Below are 17,496 nucleotides of genomic sequence, written 5' to 3'. Positions count from 1 at the left end.
CTGACTCTAGACAGGAAACATGTGACCTACACTCAAAGCTTTTTTTTTTTTTTAATCAACTTTAATATAACAAACAACCTATAGACAATCATTCTGATAACGAAACATTTTGCAGCTTTCTTGTTCTTCTTAATGTGCACTCACAGTGGTTTATGCTGATTGTCATTTATAAGGTAACCACTGTGAGTGCACATTAAGAAGAACAAGAAAGCTGCAAAATGTTTCGTTTTCAGAATGATTGTCTATAAGTTGTTTGTTACATTAAAGTTGATTAAAAAAAAAAAAAAAACAACAACTTTGAGTGGAGGTCACATGTTTCCTGTCTAGAGTCAGTGGAGGTCGTATGTTTCCTGTCTAGAGTGGAAGAGCTGCAGCTAGACCCTTCTGGAAGGAGTGTGTGTGTGAGTCAGAGGAAACCTCTTTATAATATTATTTATTTGTGTATAATGCACCGGGGAGATGTTTATGTGTGAGGCAATGGGGATATCTCTCTAATATTTTATACCTGTGTATAAGGTACTAGGGAAGGGGGCGGGTGTGTGTGTGAGGCAAAGGAACCTCTCTATAATATCATATATCTGTGTATAAGGTACTGGGGAGGGGTCTGTGTTTGTGACACAATGGGACTTCTCTATAATATATATCTGTATATAAGGTACTGGGGAGGGGTCTGTGTGTGTGAGACAATAGGAACCTCTCTATAATATATATCTGTATATAAGGTACTGGGGAGGGGGCGGTGTGTGTGAGACAATGGAACCTCTCTATAATATATATCTGTATATAAGGTACTGGGGAGGGGTCTGTGTGTGAGACAATGGGAACCTCTCTATAATATATATCTGTATATAAGGTACTGGGGAGAGGTCTGTGTGTGTGAGACAATGGGAACCTCTCTATAATATATCTCTGTATATAAGGTACTGGGGAGGGCTCTGTGTGTGTGAGACAATGGGAACCTCTCTATAATATATATCTGTATATAAGGCACTGCACTGGGGAGGGGGCGGTGTGTGTGTGTGAGGCAAAGGAACCTCTATATAATATATATCTGTATATAAGGTACTGGAGAGGGGTCTGTGTGTGTGAGACAATGGGAACCTCTCTATAATATATATCTGTATATAAGGTACTGGGGAGGGGTCTATGTGTGTGAGACAATGGGAACCTCTCTATAATATATATATCTGTATATAAGGCACTGGGGAGGGGGCGGTGTGTGTGTGAGGCAAAGGAACCTCTCTATAATATATATCTGTATATAAGGTACTGGGGAGGGGTCTGTAGTGTGAGACCATGGGACTTCTCTATAATATATATCTGCATATAAGGTACTGGAGAGGGTTCTATGTGTGTGAGACATTGGGAACCTCTCTATAATATATATCTGTATATAAGGTACTGGGGAGGGGGCGGTGTGTGTGAGACAATGGGACTTCTCTATAATGTATATCTGTATATAAGGTACTGGAGAGGGTTCTATGTGTGTGAGACATTGGGAACCTCTCTATAATATATATCTGTATATAAGGTACGGGGGAGGGGGCGGTGTGTGTGAGACAATGGGACTTCTCTATAATGTATATCTGTATATAAGGTACTGGGGAGGGGTCTATGTGTGTGAGACAATGGGAACCTCTCTATAATATATATCTGTATATAAGGTACTGGGGAGGGCTCTGTGTGTGTGAGACAATGGGAACCTCTCTATAATATATATCTGTATATAAGGTACTGGGAAGGGGGCGGTGTGTGTGAGACAATGGGAACCTCTCTATAATATATATTTGTGTATAAGGTACTGGGGAGGGGTCTGTGTGTTTGAGACAATGGGAACCTCTCTATAATATATATCTGTATATAAGGTACTGGGTGCTCTGACAAAATGCAGAAGGACATTTGGCCGACAGACAGAAAGCTAAAGAATGTTCAGATGACGGCCGAGGGCAGATGCGTTCCAGAGTGCTCTGTTCTAATCAGAGCCTCGGGCGCCGCAACTGCCTCTGAGAACCTTACCATGGGTCTCAGACGCACGTCTTGTAATTCTCTGTCTGGGAAATTATCTATCTATCAAATCTATCTATTTATCTATCAAATCTATCTATCTATCGTATCTATCAAATGTATCTATTGCATCTATTGATCTATCTATCTAATCTATGTATCTATCAAATCTATCTATCTCGTGGCCGGACTGTTATCTGACAGCCACTTGTGTTTCGGCCAAATGTCCGTCTGCCAAATGTCCGTCGGCTAAAAGTCCGGCCACGAGGTACTGGGGTGGAGTCTGTGTGTTTGAGACAATGGGGAGGATAGCTCTATAATATATATCTGTATATAAGGTACTGGGGAGGGGTCTGTGTGTGTGAGACAATGGGGATATCTCTATAATATATATCTGTATATAAGGTACTGGGGAGGGCTCTGTGTTTGTGAGACAATGGGAACCTCTCTATAATATATATCTGTATATAAGGTACTGGGGAGGGGTCTGTGTGTATAAAACAACGGGAACCTCTCTGTAATATATATCTGTATATAAGGTACTGCGGTGGACTCTGTGTGTGTGATACAATGGGAACCTTTCTAATATATATCTGTATATAAGGTACTGGGGAAGGGGCGGTATGTGTGTGAGACAATGGGAGCCTCTCTATAATATTATATATTTTTATATAAGGTACATAGTACTGTGTGTGTGATGCAATGGGAAACGTTCTATAATATTTTATGTATGTATAGAAGCTAATGGAGAGGGGGCTGGGTGTGTGAGACAATGCAGACATCCCAACTCTCCCTGAAGTTTAGGGAGTCTCCCTGGTTATAATAGTGACTCCCTGATGCAAGCAAATGTTATGCAATCTCCCTGAAACTCCAAGTACCATGATCCAATGTGGCCCAAATACGGAAAATTATTTCTTTAATGAATGCCTTTAGTTGCTGGGACGTTATAGAACCCTCAAACATGCATCAGTAACCAAAAAGCCCCCCCTGATTTTAATAAAATAAAACACAAATACTACCTTATTTACTGCACATAATTAAACTTCGTATTCTAAAATATTTAAGCATTCAACAAGCGTACGATCACTGGAAAATAGGTTTGTTGTATGTGGTTGTGCAATAAAGCTACTTTTTTAAAATGTGACTTTAGTGGGAAGCTACTTTAATGATAAGTCTCTATCTTATTTAGGGTTTCAAGGTGTCCAATATATAACTGGGGGGGGGGGGGGTGGCGCAGTAGCCGGTGAAGCCACCTCCCTGAAATGAGTTTTTGCAGGTTGGGATGTCTGGAGAATTTGAACCTCTTTATATTATATATCTGTATATACGGTACTGGGGAGGGGTCTGTCTGTGTGTAAAACAATGGGAAAATCTCTATAATATTATATATTTTTATATAAGGTACATAGTACTGTGTGTGTGATGCAATGGGAAACGTTCTATAATATTTTATGTATGTATAGAAGCTAATGGAGAGGGGGCTGGGTGTGTGAGACAGAGAGAACCTCTCTATAATATTATATATCTGTATATAAGGAACAAGAGTGGGGTCTGGGTGTGCATGAGACAAATGAAACCGCCGTATAAAATTATATGTCTGCATTTTAAAGGGACAGTCAACCCAAAAATTACTGTTACTTATTTAGATTAGTTAATTAATGATCTTTACAGCAAACCGTAACCCAATTATCATCTAAATAAACTTTGGCAGAAAATACACTTACTAGATCTCATCTGGCCGTTTTGAAATGGCCGCCTGACCCCTCCTTCTCTGACGTCTCCCAAAAACTTCCACTAGTACAGGATCCTTTCGTCCCTGCGCGCCCCTGTATCTCCCTTAATTCAGTTCAGTGAGACACTCATATGGCACCCTCCTCACACTATCTCCCCTCACTTCACTATCACCCTCATTCATCCCCACAGCTGCAATTTCAGCTCTCTAGCTGTTCGTACCCGGCACTCACTGCCTCTCATCCATGCTGTGCACTGTGTGTTACAGAGAATGAGAGGTAGTGAGTGCCGGGCAGGCGGCCATGTGATGTGGGTCTGTGCGTGTAACAGCGATAACCGGGTCTACAAGCTGTTCCTGCCGGCACTCACTGCCTCTCATTCTCTGTAATAGTGTATCAGTGAAACATCATACAACTACTGTATGTTAGATTTTAACAGCTTAACAGCCAAGAGGTTAAGAAGGCTCTGTAAGGATCATATTAAATAGTAAAACACAATAACTTCAATAGGTCTTCCTTTCAGCAGAACGTTCTGTCTGCACAATCTCTTCCTGTTCTCTTTTGTATTTTGTGCATGTGTAAGGATGGGATGCAGAACGACTTTTACTCTGCATAGTGATTACAGTGAAAGACAGCTCCTGCTGCTCCTAAGCGTGTGTTTGTGTTTGTGCAGACAGAACATTCTGCTAAAGGAAGACCTATTGAAGTTATTGTGTTTTACTATTTAAAGGGACATTCAACACTTACTGTAACAGGCTTTGATATTGTAAATAAAAAAAACGGAGGTCCGCCTACACTATACCCCTCCTCCCTTGCCGCCTTGCTTCTGTCCTAATCAGCGGCGCTAACTACTCTAATGCCCGGTCAATATGGATGCCGAACTCCCCCCACTATTACGTAGCTGCCTTCTTCTTCAACTGATAATCAAATCAGAATCCAGACCTCGGACAGAAATTGCACGCGCGTTAGGACAGAAGCAAGGCGGCAAGGGAGGAGGGGTATAGTGTTGGCGGACCTCCGTTTTTTTATTTACAATATCAAAACCTGTTACAGTAAGTGTTGAATGTCCCTTTAATATGATCCTTACAGAGCCTTCATTTTTTACCTCTTGGCTGTTAAGCTGTTAAAATCTAACTATCATATAAAACCTGCTTCTAACATACAGTAGTTATATGATGTTTCACTGATACACTATTACAGAGAATGAGAGGCAGTGAGTGCCGGCAGGAACAGCTTGTAGACCCGGTTATCGCTGTTACACGCACAGACCCACATCACATCGCCGCCTGCCCGGCACTCGCTGCCTCTCATTCTCTGTAACATAGCGCACATCATGTTTGAGAGGCAGTGAGTGCCGGGTACGAACAGCTAGAGAGCTGAAATTGCGGCCGTTGGGATGAATGAGGGAGATAGTGAAGTAAGTTGAGATAGTTAGTGTGAGGGGGGTGCCATATGAGTGTCTCACTGAACTGAATGAAGGGAGACACAGGAGCGTGCAGGGACAAAAGATCATGTACTAGTGGAAGCTTTTGGGAGACGTCAGAGAAGGAGGGGTCAGGTGACCATTTCAAAACGGCCAGATGAGATCTAGTAAGTGTATTTTCTGCCAAAGTTTATTTAGATGATAATTGGGTTACGGTTTGCTGTAAAGATCATTAATTAACTAATCTAAATAAGTAACAGTAATTTTTGGGTTGACTGTCCCTTTAAGTACTGGGAAGGGGGGGGCTGTACTAAAAGGAATGACAAGGGTGAATGACAAAATAACTTTAATGGGATGTAAAGTTAAAAGTGCTATAGCAATAAATCTATGAGACATATTAAGTAGATATTTACTAGATATGTTCCCTAGATAATGTAACATATTCTGAAAGTGAGATTATGTGGGATTATAGCTGATTTCTATGGAATGACAAGGGTGAATGACAAAATGGGATGCCCATAGACTTTAATGGGATGTAAAGTTAAAAGCAGCTATAATCCCACATAATCTCACTTTCAGAATATGATACTGCACACAGGGAATATATCTGGTAAATATCTACTTGATATCTCTCAGTTTTTTGTTTTTTTTTAATTCTTTTTATTGAGAGAAGACGTGGATACATACAGTCATATACAGTCATATCAATAAAACATCACAATTCTCAGTCTTTTTATACACGATATATCTCAAATTAGAAGTATGTATTACATTTAGAGATCACCATCTCCATCATTCCACTCACTTGTGTCACATCAGTATTTTTCAATGTATAGCTTCTCAAATCCTAAAGAATTCCACATGTATCTAACTCTCATATTTTTTATTTTTATGGAGAGACAAGGGTCTCTATCCTAAACTTAACTAATCAACAAACCTAACCTTATAGCTAATCTAGCTAACTAATTTAACCATTAAACAAAAAAACAAAACAACATACTATAACAGAACAAACTTTAGCTTGTTGTCTCAGCCTATGATTTGATATATGAATTACTCCGGTGAGTAAAAAGGACAGAAACATAGAGAACTTCTCAAGTTATAACATGATGGCACACCTTAAAGTCTTGCAACAGGGCTTTAAAAGAAAAGCAAGGAGCCCATTTTTTTCCTACTAAGTGGTAGAATTGCATGAACTGAACCAGGGGCTGACATTTACCAGCAAAATCCTTGGACCTAAACAATGACATTAACGCAAAATGAGCAAACATATGAAGCAGAATATTTATAATAATTGTGTACCAAGCAACTATTTCTGCCTGATAATTGTGACCTTAAAGGGGCAGTAAACACCAGCATTTTGTTTAAAAAGGTAGATAATCCCTTTATTACCCATTCCCCAATTTTGCATAACCATCACAGTTATAATAATACACTTTTTACCCCTGTGAATACCTTGTATCTATGCCCCTGCAAACTGCCCTTTTATTTCAGTTCTTTTGACTGACTTGCATTTTTAGCCAATCAGTGCTGACTCCTAAGAGCTTCATGTGCTTGAGCTCAATGTTATCTATATGAAACACATGAATTAATGCCCTCTAGTGGTGATAAACTGTCAAATGCTTTCAGATTAGAGGCAGTCTTCAAGGCCTAAGAAATTAGCATATGAACATCCTAGATTTAGCTTTCAACTAAGAATACCAAGAGAACAAAGCAAAATTGGTAATAAAAGTAAATTGGAAAGTTGTTTAAAATGACATGCCCAATTTAAATCATGAAAGTTTTTTTTTTTTTTTTTTACTTTACTGTCCCTTTAAGAGAGAAAGGCAGTCATGAGTCCTTAGATGTGTAATATTGCCTGTAGTGCCCATTAGGATTAGAATCTAGAAACTTAGCGTTATTGTTAAAAATAGAGATACCTTGGCGAAAGTGGACATTCACTTTGTATTGAGATGCAATACTACAATAACCACTAGAGGTCCTCGTGTTTTCTTTCCTTTCCAGTTTATATCTGACAAAATCAATATTCTTGACATGTTATGCAGAATTAAACACCAGAAACAGATACTTCAAGTTTTCCAGGAGTTTTTGTCCATCAATTTTTAAATCTGCTGGCAGAGGAGACAAGGTAAAGTGTTAATTATAATTTCAGCCTTCATATTAACTTTAAATTATGCCATTGTCAGATTATGGACACTGGCATCCGTTTTATACACTACACTGCTAATTAGCTAAAAATGGATGCGTGTAACCTATTCCCCTCTGCCTAAAAGCAAAAGAAGCAGGCTTCAGGTTCCAAAGCCAGATTAAAGTGAATGCAGAGATAAACACATAACTAGGGGTAATAGCTAGGACTATAGCTTCAGTATTAAACACTGCAGATATTACAAAGTAAACCTAGGAGCAGACAAATATCAGGGCGCGAGAGTGTCGTAACAAGATTGTTGCTACTGAACAACTTAGCACTCTGCACAAGTAAAGCTGTGTCCCTTTTTACATAGAATTCAGTTTGAATAGCCAGCGCAACCTTAGGATAGTAATATAAAAAATTAAGTAAGTCAGACCCACATATCTTAGGGAATATCATGCTATGGTTTTGTTTCTCTCTTCCTCCCTCCTGCTCAGAAGAAGTAGGTAGACAGGATGTATTACAGTAAGAGATAGATGCAGGCTATGTGTGTGTTCCTAGGAGACTTTAGCCGGTTGCGTAAAACTAAGTAGGAGAACGAAAGTTAACAGTGCCTTCAAGAATTATAACTCTACAAACATGTGTTTGGGAGCAAAGCTTGCAAAAAGCTATCTGTAAATTGATATGCCGAGTAAATACATGAGTGGGTCATGTGGGAGGTGGAGTCAGTATTGCAAACTGCTAACCAAGCGTATATATTATAAACTATAATTATATTAAAACAAACGCAGCATGATTATTGGTAACAGAGTTATGTCTGGTCGCATTAAGAAAGGTAGCCATATATGTCCCTGAAGTGTGCAACCAGCACTGTGTTCATAGATCTGCCTTTAGCGCCATCCTCCTGATTAATATCTGCCAAAAGGTCCCCGTTGTCAAATAGTTATAGATATAAAGGCTAGCGTCTTATGGAAGCTTTAATGTCAGAAAGAAAAGAAAAAAAACACAGCTGCAAAAAAATTATTTTACTCGAGCAGAGATATGTCTTCTTTGAGCTAGCTTATATCATGTTCATGAATACAGTCATCCCACACCAGACTTCTGTTTACCAGACTCACTTCCCAAACCAAAGCAGACAAGGTCAAATTAGAGTCAGATCATGTTGCCAGGATTAAATGGGACACAGATGGTTGAAGAAAATGCGCAGTGAATCTAGTAAAGTAGTTGCGCCTTATGTCTTTCGGGCATCTTTAAAATCTTGAGGTATAGTCATTCTCCATAGGACTGACTTGAGAATATTCCACCTTGCGAGAGGATTGCATATCTATACCCCTTGTCATGATCAGTGGCGCATTAGATCTTGGTGCTGGTAACTTAGCTGCAAACGTTAGACATAGTACTTTCTTTGGAGGCTCCACCCTAGGATACAGACGGTCCGATACTAGTGAAGACTTATCTGTGTCCTGCCGTGACAGTGAGTTCTCTGGAGGTGCTGCCAAGTTGATAAGGTTGATTTTTTGTATGCAGCGCTTGTGCTTCTAGGAGAAGTTCCCCCATAACTGCAGTTAGGCAATTGAACAGTGGTGTGAAGACTGCATTAAGGGAAGAAATAATGTGCTCCATCTTGTTTAATTGAGTGCGCAATTCTGCTGAAAAGCCCAATGGCTTGATTGGAGTTAAACGACTTCTCTGTGGCCAAGAGTTGGAAATTCTTCATCCTGGAGGTTTCCCGGGCACACCTGTTGCCAAGGGAGGAATGGATGGCTTAAGATTTGGCCACAATTTACCTTGCAGTTAGCAATCTTATACAGAACAGTAAGATTCAGTGGCCATCTTGGTGAGCCACCCACCGGAAGTCCATCTCTCATCGTTTTGTTGCTATAGCACTTTTACCTTTACATCATTACATTAAAGTCAATGGGAATTCCATTTTGCTACTCAGAATTCCGCTAGAGATTGCGCAGGTTCTGTATTCCTCTTGAAACAGTTCTCCCCGATATCACTGAAGATAAGAAAACTTCACTGGTGTATGTAAACGTTAACCACGTAATAAAGGTGCAGTATACTCACTCTGATATATATCAGAAGTCGGCTCCTCACCGTAGGATTCCTCCACTCTACGTATGCAACTGAATTCCTTGGAACCCAAGGTCCGGCGATTTTACAAAAACAGCAGAATCCATGTATATATAAAAAGAACAAGTGTTTATTAAGATAGCTCTTTTATTTCTTCTTATCCTCAGTGATATCTGGGGAACTGTTTCAAAAGGAATACAGGACCTGCACCATCTCTATCCGAATTCTACATATTTCAATGGTTCCTTTTGAGAGACTGTAAGAAGGCAGCGGTCCACCTAAAGGGGAGTACTGTTCTTACCCATTGTATACAGTATTTGCAATAACATCTGCAATAGCCTGTATTTGTTGTTTGTATTAGCATTTGGTTATTCACCCTTGTCATTCCATAGAAAGCAGCTATAATATCACTTAATCTCACTTTCAGAATATGCTACTGTTCTTGGGGAACATATCTGGTAAATATGTGAGTCAGAGAGATCCTCTCTAATATGCCCATGAAGAAGGTACTGGGGAGGGGTTTTGTTTGTGAGTCGGAGAGAATCTCCATATAATATAAATTTGTGTATACAGTGCTGGGGAGGGGGTTGCGTGTGTGAGTATGAGGGAACTACTCAATTTTATATCTGTGTAAAAGCTACAGGGGAGGGAGATAAATGTGTGGGTCACAGAGGGAATCTCTTTATAATATTATAAATCTTTGAAGGGACACTAAACCCAATTTTTTTTTCATGATTCAGATAAAGCATTTCATTTTAAGCAACTTTCTAATTTACTTCTATTATCATTTTTTCTTCATTCTCTTGCTATCTTTATTTGAAAAAGAAGGCATCTAAGCTAAGGACCCAGCCAATTTTTGGTTCAGGACCACGGACAGCACTTTTTGATTGGTTCTGTCCAATAAGCAAGGACAACCCATGTTGTTCGCCAAAAATGGGCCGGCATCTAAACTTACATTCTGGCTTTTCAAATAAAGATACCAAGAGAATGAAGGGAATTTGATAATAGGAGTAAATTAGTGCATGCAATTTCAAGCAACTTTCTATCTGAACCATGAAAGAAAAAATTTGGGCTCAGTGTCCCTTTAAGGCAGTGATTTGCAACCTTTTTTTTTGCCGTGGCACACTTTTTTACATTAAAAAATCCTGTGGCACACCACCATCCCAAAATTTGAAAAACACTGCTTTAACCCCTTAATGACCACAGCACTTTTCCATTTTCTGTTCGTTTGGGACCAAGGCTATTTTTACATTTTTGCGGTGTTTGTGTTTAGCTGTAATTTTCCTCTTACTCATTTACTGTACCCACACATATTATATACAGTTTTTCTCGCCGTTAAATGGACTTTATAAAGATATCATTATTTTCATCATATCTTATAATTTACTATAAAAAAATTATAAAATATGAGGAAAAAATGGAAAAAAACACACTTTTTCTAACTTTGACCCCCAAAATCTGTTACTCATCTACAACCACCAAAAAACACCCATGCTAAATAGTTTCTACATTTTGTCCAGAGTTTAGAAATACCCAATGTTTACATGTTCTTTGCTTTTTTTGCAAGTTATAGGGCCATAAATACAAGTAGCACTTTGCTATTTCCAAACCACTTTTTTTTTTTTAAATTAGCGCTAGTTACATTGGAACCCTGATATCTGTCAGGAATACCTAAATATCCCATGACATGTACCGGTATATTTTTTTTTTAGAAGACATCCCCAAGTATTGATCTAGGCCAATTTTTGTAAATTTCATGCCACCATTTCAACGCCAAATGCGATCAAATAAAAAAAAAAAGTTCACTTTTTCAATTTTTTTTTTTACAAACCCTTTGTTCAAAAATAGCAGACATATATGGCTTTGGAGTTGCTTTTTAGTAATTAGAAGGCCGCAAAATGCCATTGCGCACCACACGTGTATTATGCCCAGCAGTGAAGGGGTTAATTAGGGAGCTTGTAGGGAGCTTTTTGGGGTAATTTTAGCTTTAGTGTAATGTAGTAGACAACCCAAAGTATTGATCTAGGCCCATTTTGGTATATTTCACACCACCATTTCACTGCCATATGCGATAAAATTAAAAAAAATGTTAAATTTTTCCAAATTTTAGGTTTCTCACTGAAATCATTTACAAACAGCTTGTGTAATTATGGCATAAATGGTTGTAAATGCTTCTCTGGGATCCCCTTTGTTCAGAAATAGCAGACATATATGACTTTGGCATTGCTTTTTGGTATTTAGAAGGCCGCTAAATGCCGCTGCGCATCACACGTGTATTATGGCTAGCAGTGAAGGGGTTAATTAGGTAGCTTGCAGGGTTAATTTTAGCTTTAGTGTAGAGATCAGCCTCCCACCTGACACATCACCCCCTCCAGATCCCTCCCAAACAGCTCTCTTACCTCCCCTACCCCACAATTGTCCCCACCATCTTAAGTACTGGCAGAAAGTCTGCCAGTACTAAAATAAAAGGCATCCTTTTTTTCTTTTTTTTTTCCCCTTTGCATATTTACATATGCTGCTGTGTAGGATCCCCCCTTAGCCCCCAAACCTCCCTGCCCCCCCCCCCAAACAGCTCTCTAACCTCCCCCTCTACCCTCTTGGCAGCCATCTTGGGTACTGGCAGCTGTCTGCCAGTACCCAGTTTACACTATATAGTCTTTTTTTTATTTGTTATTTTATTTTTTTCTGTAGTGTAGCTGTAGTGTAGCCCAAGACCAACCCCCACCCCCTCCCAGATCCCTTAGATTACTTTTTTGGGGCATTTCTTCCCCCCCCCTTCCTCCCACTTATACTTGATAATTTTCTGTAGTGTAGCGGTTCCCACCTGCTCCCTCCCCGTGCACGCGCCTGCCCGCCGCCCCCGTGCACGCGCGCGCATTGTGCGCGCCCCCGACTGTCCCGCCCCCGATCCCGCCCCCCTCTGTGTCTTAGAACCCATCGATGGCCGCCCACCCGCCTCCCACTGCAGCTCCCACCCACCAACGAATGCGGCCATCGATGTCCGGTGTAGAGAGGGCCACAGAGTGGCTCTCTCTGCACCGGAGGGGTACAAATTGTTATTGCAGGATGCCTCAATATCGAGGCATCCTGCAATAACCGGAAAGCAGCTGGAAGCGATCAGGATCGCTTCCAGCTGCTTTCCAAACCGAGGACGTACGCCATACGTCCTCAGGCGTTAACTGTATTTTTTCTGAGGACGTATGGCGTACGTCCTCGGTCATTAAGGGGTTAAGGTACTGGGAGATAGCTGTGTGTATGTCAGAGAGAACCTCTCTAATATGCCCATGAAGAAGGTACTGGGGAGGGGATTATATGTGTGAGGCAGGAGAAGCCTCTCTGTAATATTATATATCTTTATATAAGATACTGGGGAGGGGCTATATATGTGTGTGAGTCAGAGGGAACCTCTTTATAATATAAATCTGCAAGGTACTGGGAGGTAGCTGTGTGTATGTGAGTAAGAGACAACCTCTCTAATATGCCCATGAAGAAGGTTCAGGGGAGGGGCTATATATGTGTGTGAGTCAGAGGGAACCTCTTTATAATATAAATCTGTAAGGTACTGGGAGGTAGCTGTTTGTGTGTAACTCAGAGGGAACCTCTTTAATATGCCCATGAAGAAGGTACTGGGGAGGGAGCTATATATGTGTGTGAGTCAGAGGGAACTTCTTTATAATATAAATCTGTAAGGTACTGGGAGGTAGCTGTGTGTATGTGAGTAAGAGACAACCTCTCTAATATGCCCATGAAGAAGGTTCAGGGGAGGGGCTATATATGTGTGTGAGTCAGAGGGAACCTCTTTATAATATAAATCTGTAAGGTACTGGGAGGTAGCTGTGTGTGTGTAACTCAGAGGGAACCTCTCTAATATGCCCATGAAGAAGGAGGGGCTATATATGTGTGTGAGTCAGAGGGAACCTCTTTATAATATAAATCTGTAAGGTACTGGGAGGTAGCTGTGTGTGTGTAACTCAGAGGGAACCTCTCTAATATGCCCATGTTGAAGGTACTGGGAGGGGCTATATGTGTGTGAGTCAGAGGGAACCTCTTTATAATATAAATCTGTAAGGTACTGGGAGGTAGCTGTGTGTGTGTGAGTCAGAGGGAACCTCTTTATAATATAAATCTGTAAGGTACTGGGAGGTAGCTGTGTGTATGTGAGTAAGAGAGAACCTCTTTAATATGCCCGTGTAGAAGGTACTGGGGAGGGGCTATATATATGTGTGAGTCAGAGGGAACCTCTTTATAATATAAATCTGTAAGGTACTGGGAGGTAGCTGTGTGTGTGTAACTCAGAGGGAACCTCTTTAATATGCCCGTGTAGAAGGTACTGGGGAGGGGCTATATCTGTAAGGCAGGAGAAACACCTCTATAATATTATATATCTTTATATAAGATACTGGGGAGGGGCTATATCTGTAAGGCAGGAGAAACATCTCTATAATATTATATATCTTTATATAAGAAACTGGGCAGGGCACTTTATGTGTGAGTCAGAGGGAACCTCTATAATATTATATTTCTGTGTATAAGGTGCTGGGCAGGGTGCTGTGTGTGAGCCAGAGGAAACCGCTGTATAGCTTAAAATGTGTACATATAAAGTGCTGGTGATGTGCTATTAAGACATATGGAACCTCTCCATAGTCCTGTATATCGCTACATGATGTGCTATAGGAAAGGTGGTGTATGTGAGGCAGAGAGAATCTCTCTATAATGTGAAGTGTTTGTATATAAGGTGCGGGGAGGAGGCATGTGGGAGAGACAAATAAAGGGGATGTAAAGGACATTAATGATAATAGTTATAGATAAATACATTATTAGTTATATAAAGCTGAATGAAAAATGTTTTTTTACATACAACACCAATTTATCCTGCACCCCTGCACAGCCTTTCGTTGTAGTTCTACAGTGTAGGGATTAATAATTAGACAATGTGCTGCAAAACTAACCATAAAGCTTGATGTGCTGCAGAGGATGATGGGAAATAATAAAGGTTTAGTTATTTTATTCACACGTCACACACTGCAGTGTAGTATACAGATCTATGGGCACAAAATATACTTTTATTGGAGTAATATCAACAACTTGGACACATGCTTTCAAAAAGATTCACTGCCCTTGAGGAAATAACAACTCCTGTGCTATTGTATATCATAAACGTTATAGAAAAATTACTCAAAAATCTAACTGCTAGATTACGAGTTTTTTTCGGTAAAGACTTGCGTTGCTAACGATCCTTTTTTTTTCCAGCGCCTACTTTAAACAATGCTGGTATTACAAGTTTTCTGAATGGCTGCGTTAGCCTCAGAAAAGTGAGCGTTGAGCAAATTTAACGCCACTTCTCCCTGTAATACCAGCATTGCTTACGGTAGTGGTAAGCTGGCTAAAACGTGCTCGTGCACGATATCCCCATAGGAAACAATGGGGCTGAGGCGGCTAAAAAAAAAACATAACACCTGCAAAAAAGCAGCGTTCAGCTCGTAACGCAGCCCCATATTTTCCTATGTGGAAACACATTTTATGTCTACACCTAACACTCTAACATGAACCCCGAGTCTATACACCCCTAATCTAACACTTATTAACCCCTAATCTGCCGCCCCCGACATCGTCGCCACCTGCATTATACTATTAACCCCTAATATGCCGCTCCGGACACCGCCGTCACCTACATTATACCTATGAACCCCTAATCTGCTGCCCCTAACACCGCCGCCACCTACATTATATTTATTAACCCGTAATCTGCCGCACCAGTGTTGCCGCCACTTACCTACAATTATTAACCCCTAATCTGCCGACCGGACATCGTCGCTACTATAATAAATGTATTAACCCCTAAACCGCCACACTCCCGCCTTGCAAACACTATAATAAATTGTATTAACCCCTAATCTGCCGTCCCTATCATTGCTACCACTTACCTACAATTATTAACCCCTAATCTGCTGCCCCCAACGTCGCCGCTACTATATTAAATGTATTAACCCCTAAACCTAAGTCTAACCCTAACCCCCCCTAACTTAAATCTATTTTTAATAAATCTAAATAAATTTACTATAATTAAATAAATTAATCCTATTTAAAACTAAATACTTACCTATAAAACAAACCCTAATATAGCTACAATATAACTAATAGTTACATTATAGCTATTTTAGGATTTATTTTTATTTTACAGGCAACTTTGTATTTATTTTAACTAGGTACAATAGTTATTAAATAGTTATTAACTATTTAATAACTACCTATCTAAAAGAAATACAAAATTACCTCTAAAATAAATCCTAACCTAAGTTACAATTACACCTAACACTACACTATAATTAAATGAATTAACTAAACTACCTACAATTAAATACAATTAAATTTAAATAAACTAAATAACGAAAAAAAACAAACACTAAATTACAGAAAATAAAAAAGAAATTACAATTTTATTAAACTAATTACACCTAATGTAATCCCCCTAATAAAATAAAAAAGCCTCCCAAAATAATAAAAGTCCCTACCCTATAGTAAATTACAAAGTAATCGGCTCTTTTACTTGTAAAAAAAAATACAATACCCCCCCCAACATTACAATCCACCACCCACATACCCCTACTCTAAAACCCACCCAAACCCCCCTTAAAAAAACCTAACACTAACCCCCTGAAGATCACCCTACCTTCACCCAGCCGGGCCAAACTCTTCATCCAATCCGGCGATGTGGTCCTCCATCCGGCCGAAGTCTTCATCCAAGCGGGGCAGAAGAGGTCCTCCATCCGGCAGAAGTCTTCATCCAGGCGGCATCTTCTATCTTCATCCTTCCGGAGCAGAGCGGGTCCATCTTCAAGACATCCGACGGGGAGCTTCCATCCTGGCCACCGACTTCCCAACGAATGACGGTTCCTTTAAATGGCGTCATCCAAGATGGCGTCCCTCGAATTCCGATTGGCTGATAGAATCATATTAGCCAATCAGAATTAAAGTAGGAAAAATCTGATTGGCTGATTCAATCAGCCAATCGGATTGAACTTGCATTCTATTGGCTGATCGGAACAGCCAATAGAATGCAAGCTCAATCCGATTGGCTAATTGGATCAGCCAATCACATTGAACTTCAATACGATTGGCTGATTGAATCAGACAATTGGATTTTTCCTACCTTAATTCCGATTGGCTGATAGGATTCTACCAGCCAATCGGAATTTGAGGGACGCCATCTTGGATGATGTCATTTAAAGGAACCGTCATTTGTCGGGAAGTCGTCGGCCAGGATGGAAGCTGCGCGTCGTATGTCTTGAAGATGGACCCGCTCCGCTCCGGAAGGATGAAGATAGAAGATTCTGCCTGGATGAAGACTTCTGCCGGATGGAGGACCTCTTCTGCGCCGCTTGGATGAAGACTTCGGCTGGATGGAGGACTACATCGCCGGATTGGATGAAGAGTTAGGCCTGGCTAGGTGAAGACTGCTCAAGGTAGGGTGATCTTCAGGGGGTTAGTGTTAGGTTTTTTAAGGGGGGTTGGGTGGGTTTTAGAGTAGGGGTATGTGGGAGGTGGGTTGTAATGTTGGGGGGGTATTGTATTTTTTTTTACAGGTAAAAGAGCTGATTACTTTGGGGCAATGCCCCGCAAAAAGCCCTTTTAAGGGCTGGTAAAAGAGCTGATTACTTTGTAATTTACTATAGGGTAGGGGCTTTTATTATTTTGGGGGGCTTTTTTATTTTATTAGGGGGATTAGATTAGGTGTAATTAGTTTAATAAAATTGTAATTTCTTTTTTATTTTCTGTAATATAGTGTTTTTTTTCCCGTAATTTAGTTTATTTAATTTAATTGTATTTAATTGTATGTAGTTTAGTTAATTAATTTAATTATATTGTAGTGTTAGGTGTAATTGTAACTTATGTTAGGATTTATTTTAGAGGAAATTTTGTATTTCTTTTAGCTAATAGGTAGTTATTAAATAGTTAATAACTATTGAATAACTATTGTACCTAGTTAAAATAAATACAAAGTTGCCTGTAAAATAAAAAGAAATCCTAAAATAGCTATAATGTAACTTGGTTATATTGTAGCTATATTAGGGTTTAATTTATAGGTAAGTATTTAGTTTTAAATAGGATTAATTTATTTAATTATAGTAAATTTA

The 17,496-nt window shown here is 39.8% G+C and overlaps 1 long non-coding RNA gene across 1 annotated transcript in view; it reads left to right on the top strand.

Annotated features, from left to right (window-relative positions):
* Nucleotides 1–351: 351 nt before the first annotated feature.
* The window catches only part of LOC128659232 (uncharacterized), a 40,313-nt gene continuing 23,168 nt past the window's right edge, over nucleotides 352–17,496 (top strand). The window contains exon 1 of the long non-coding RNA XR_008402312.1: nucleotides 352–401. This is a non-coding gene — a long non-coding RNA (uncharacterized LOC128659232). The remainder of the gene's footprint in view (nucleotides 402–17,496) is intronic.

The sequence above is a fragment of the Bombina bombina genome, chromosome 5, assembly GCF_027579735.1.
Source record: "Bombina bombina isolate aBomBom1 chromosome 5, aBomBom1.pri, whole genome shotgun sequence".
NCBI classification, from domain to species: Eukaryota; Metazoa; Chordata; class Amphibia; order Anura; family Bombinatoridae; genus Bombina; species Bombina bombina.
The sequence above is the reverse complement of the archived record's forward strand: the minus strand, read 5'-3'. Positions and strand labels throughout refer to the sequence as shown.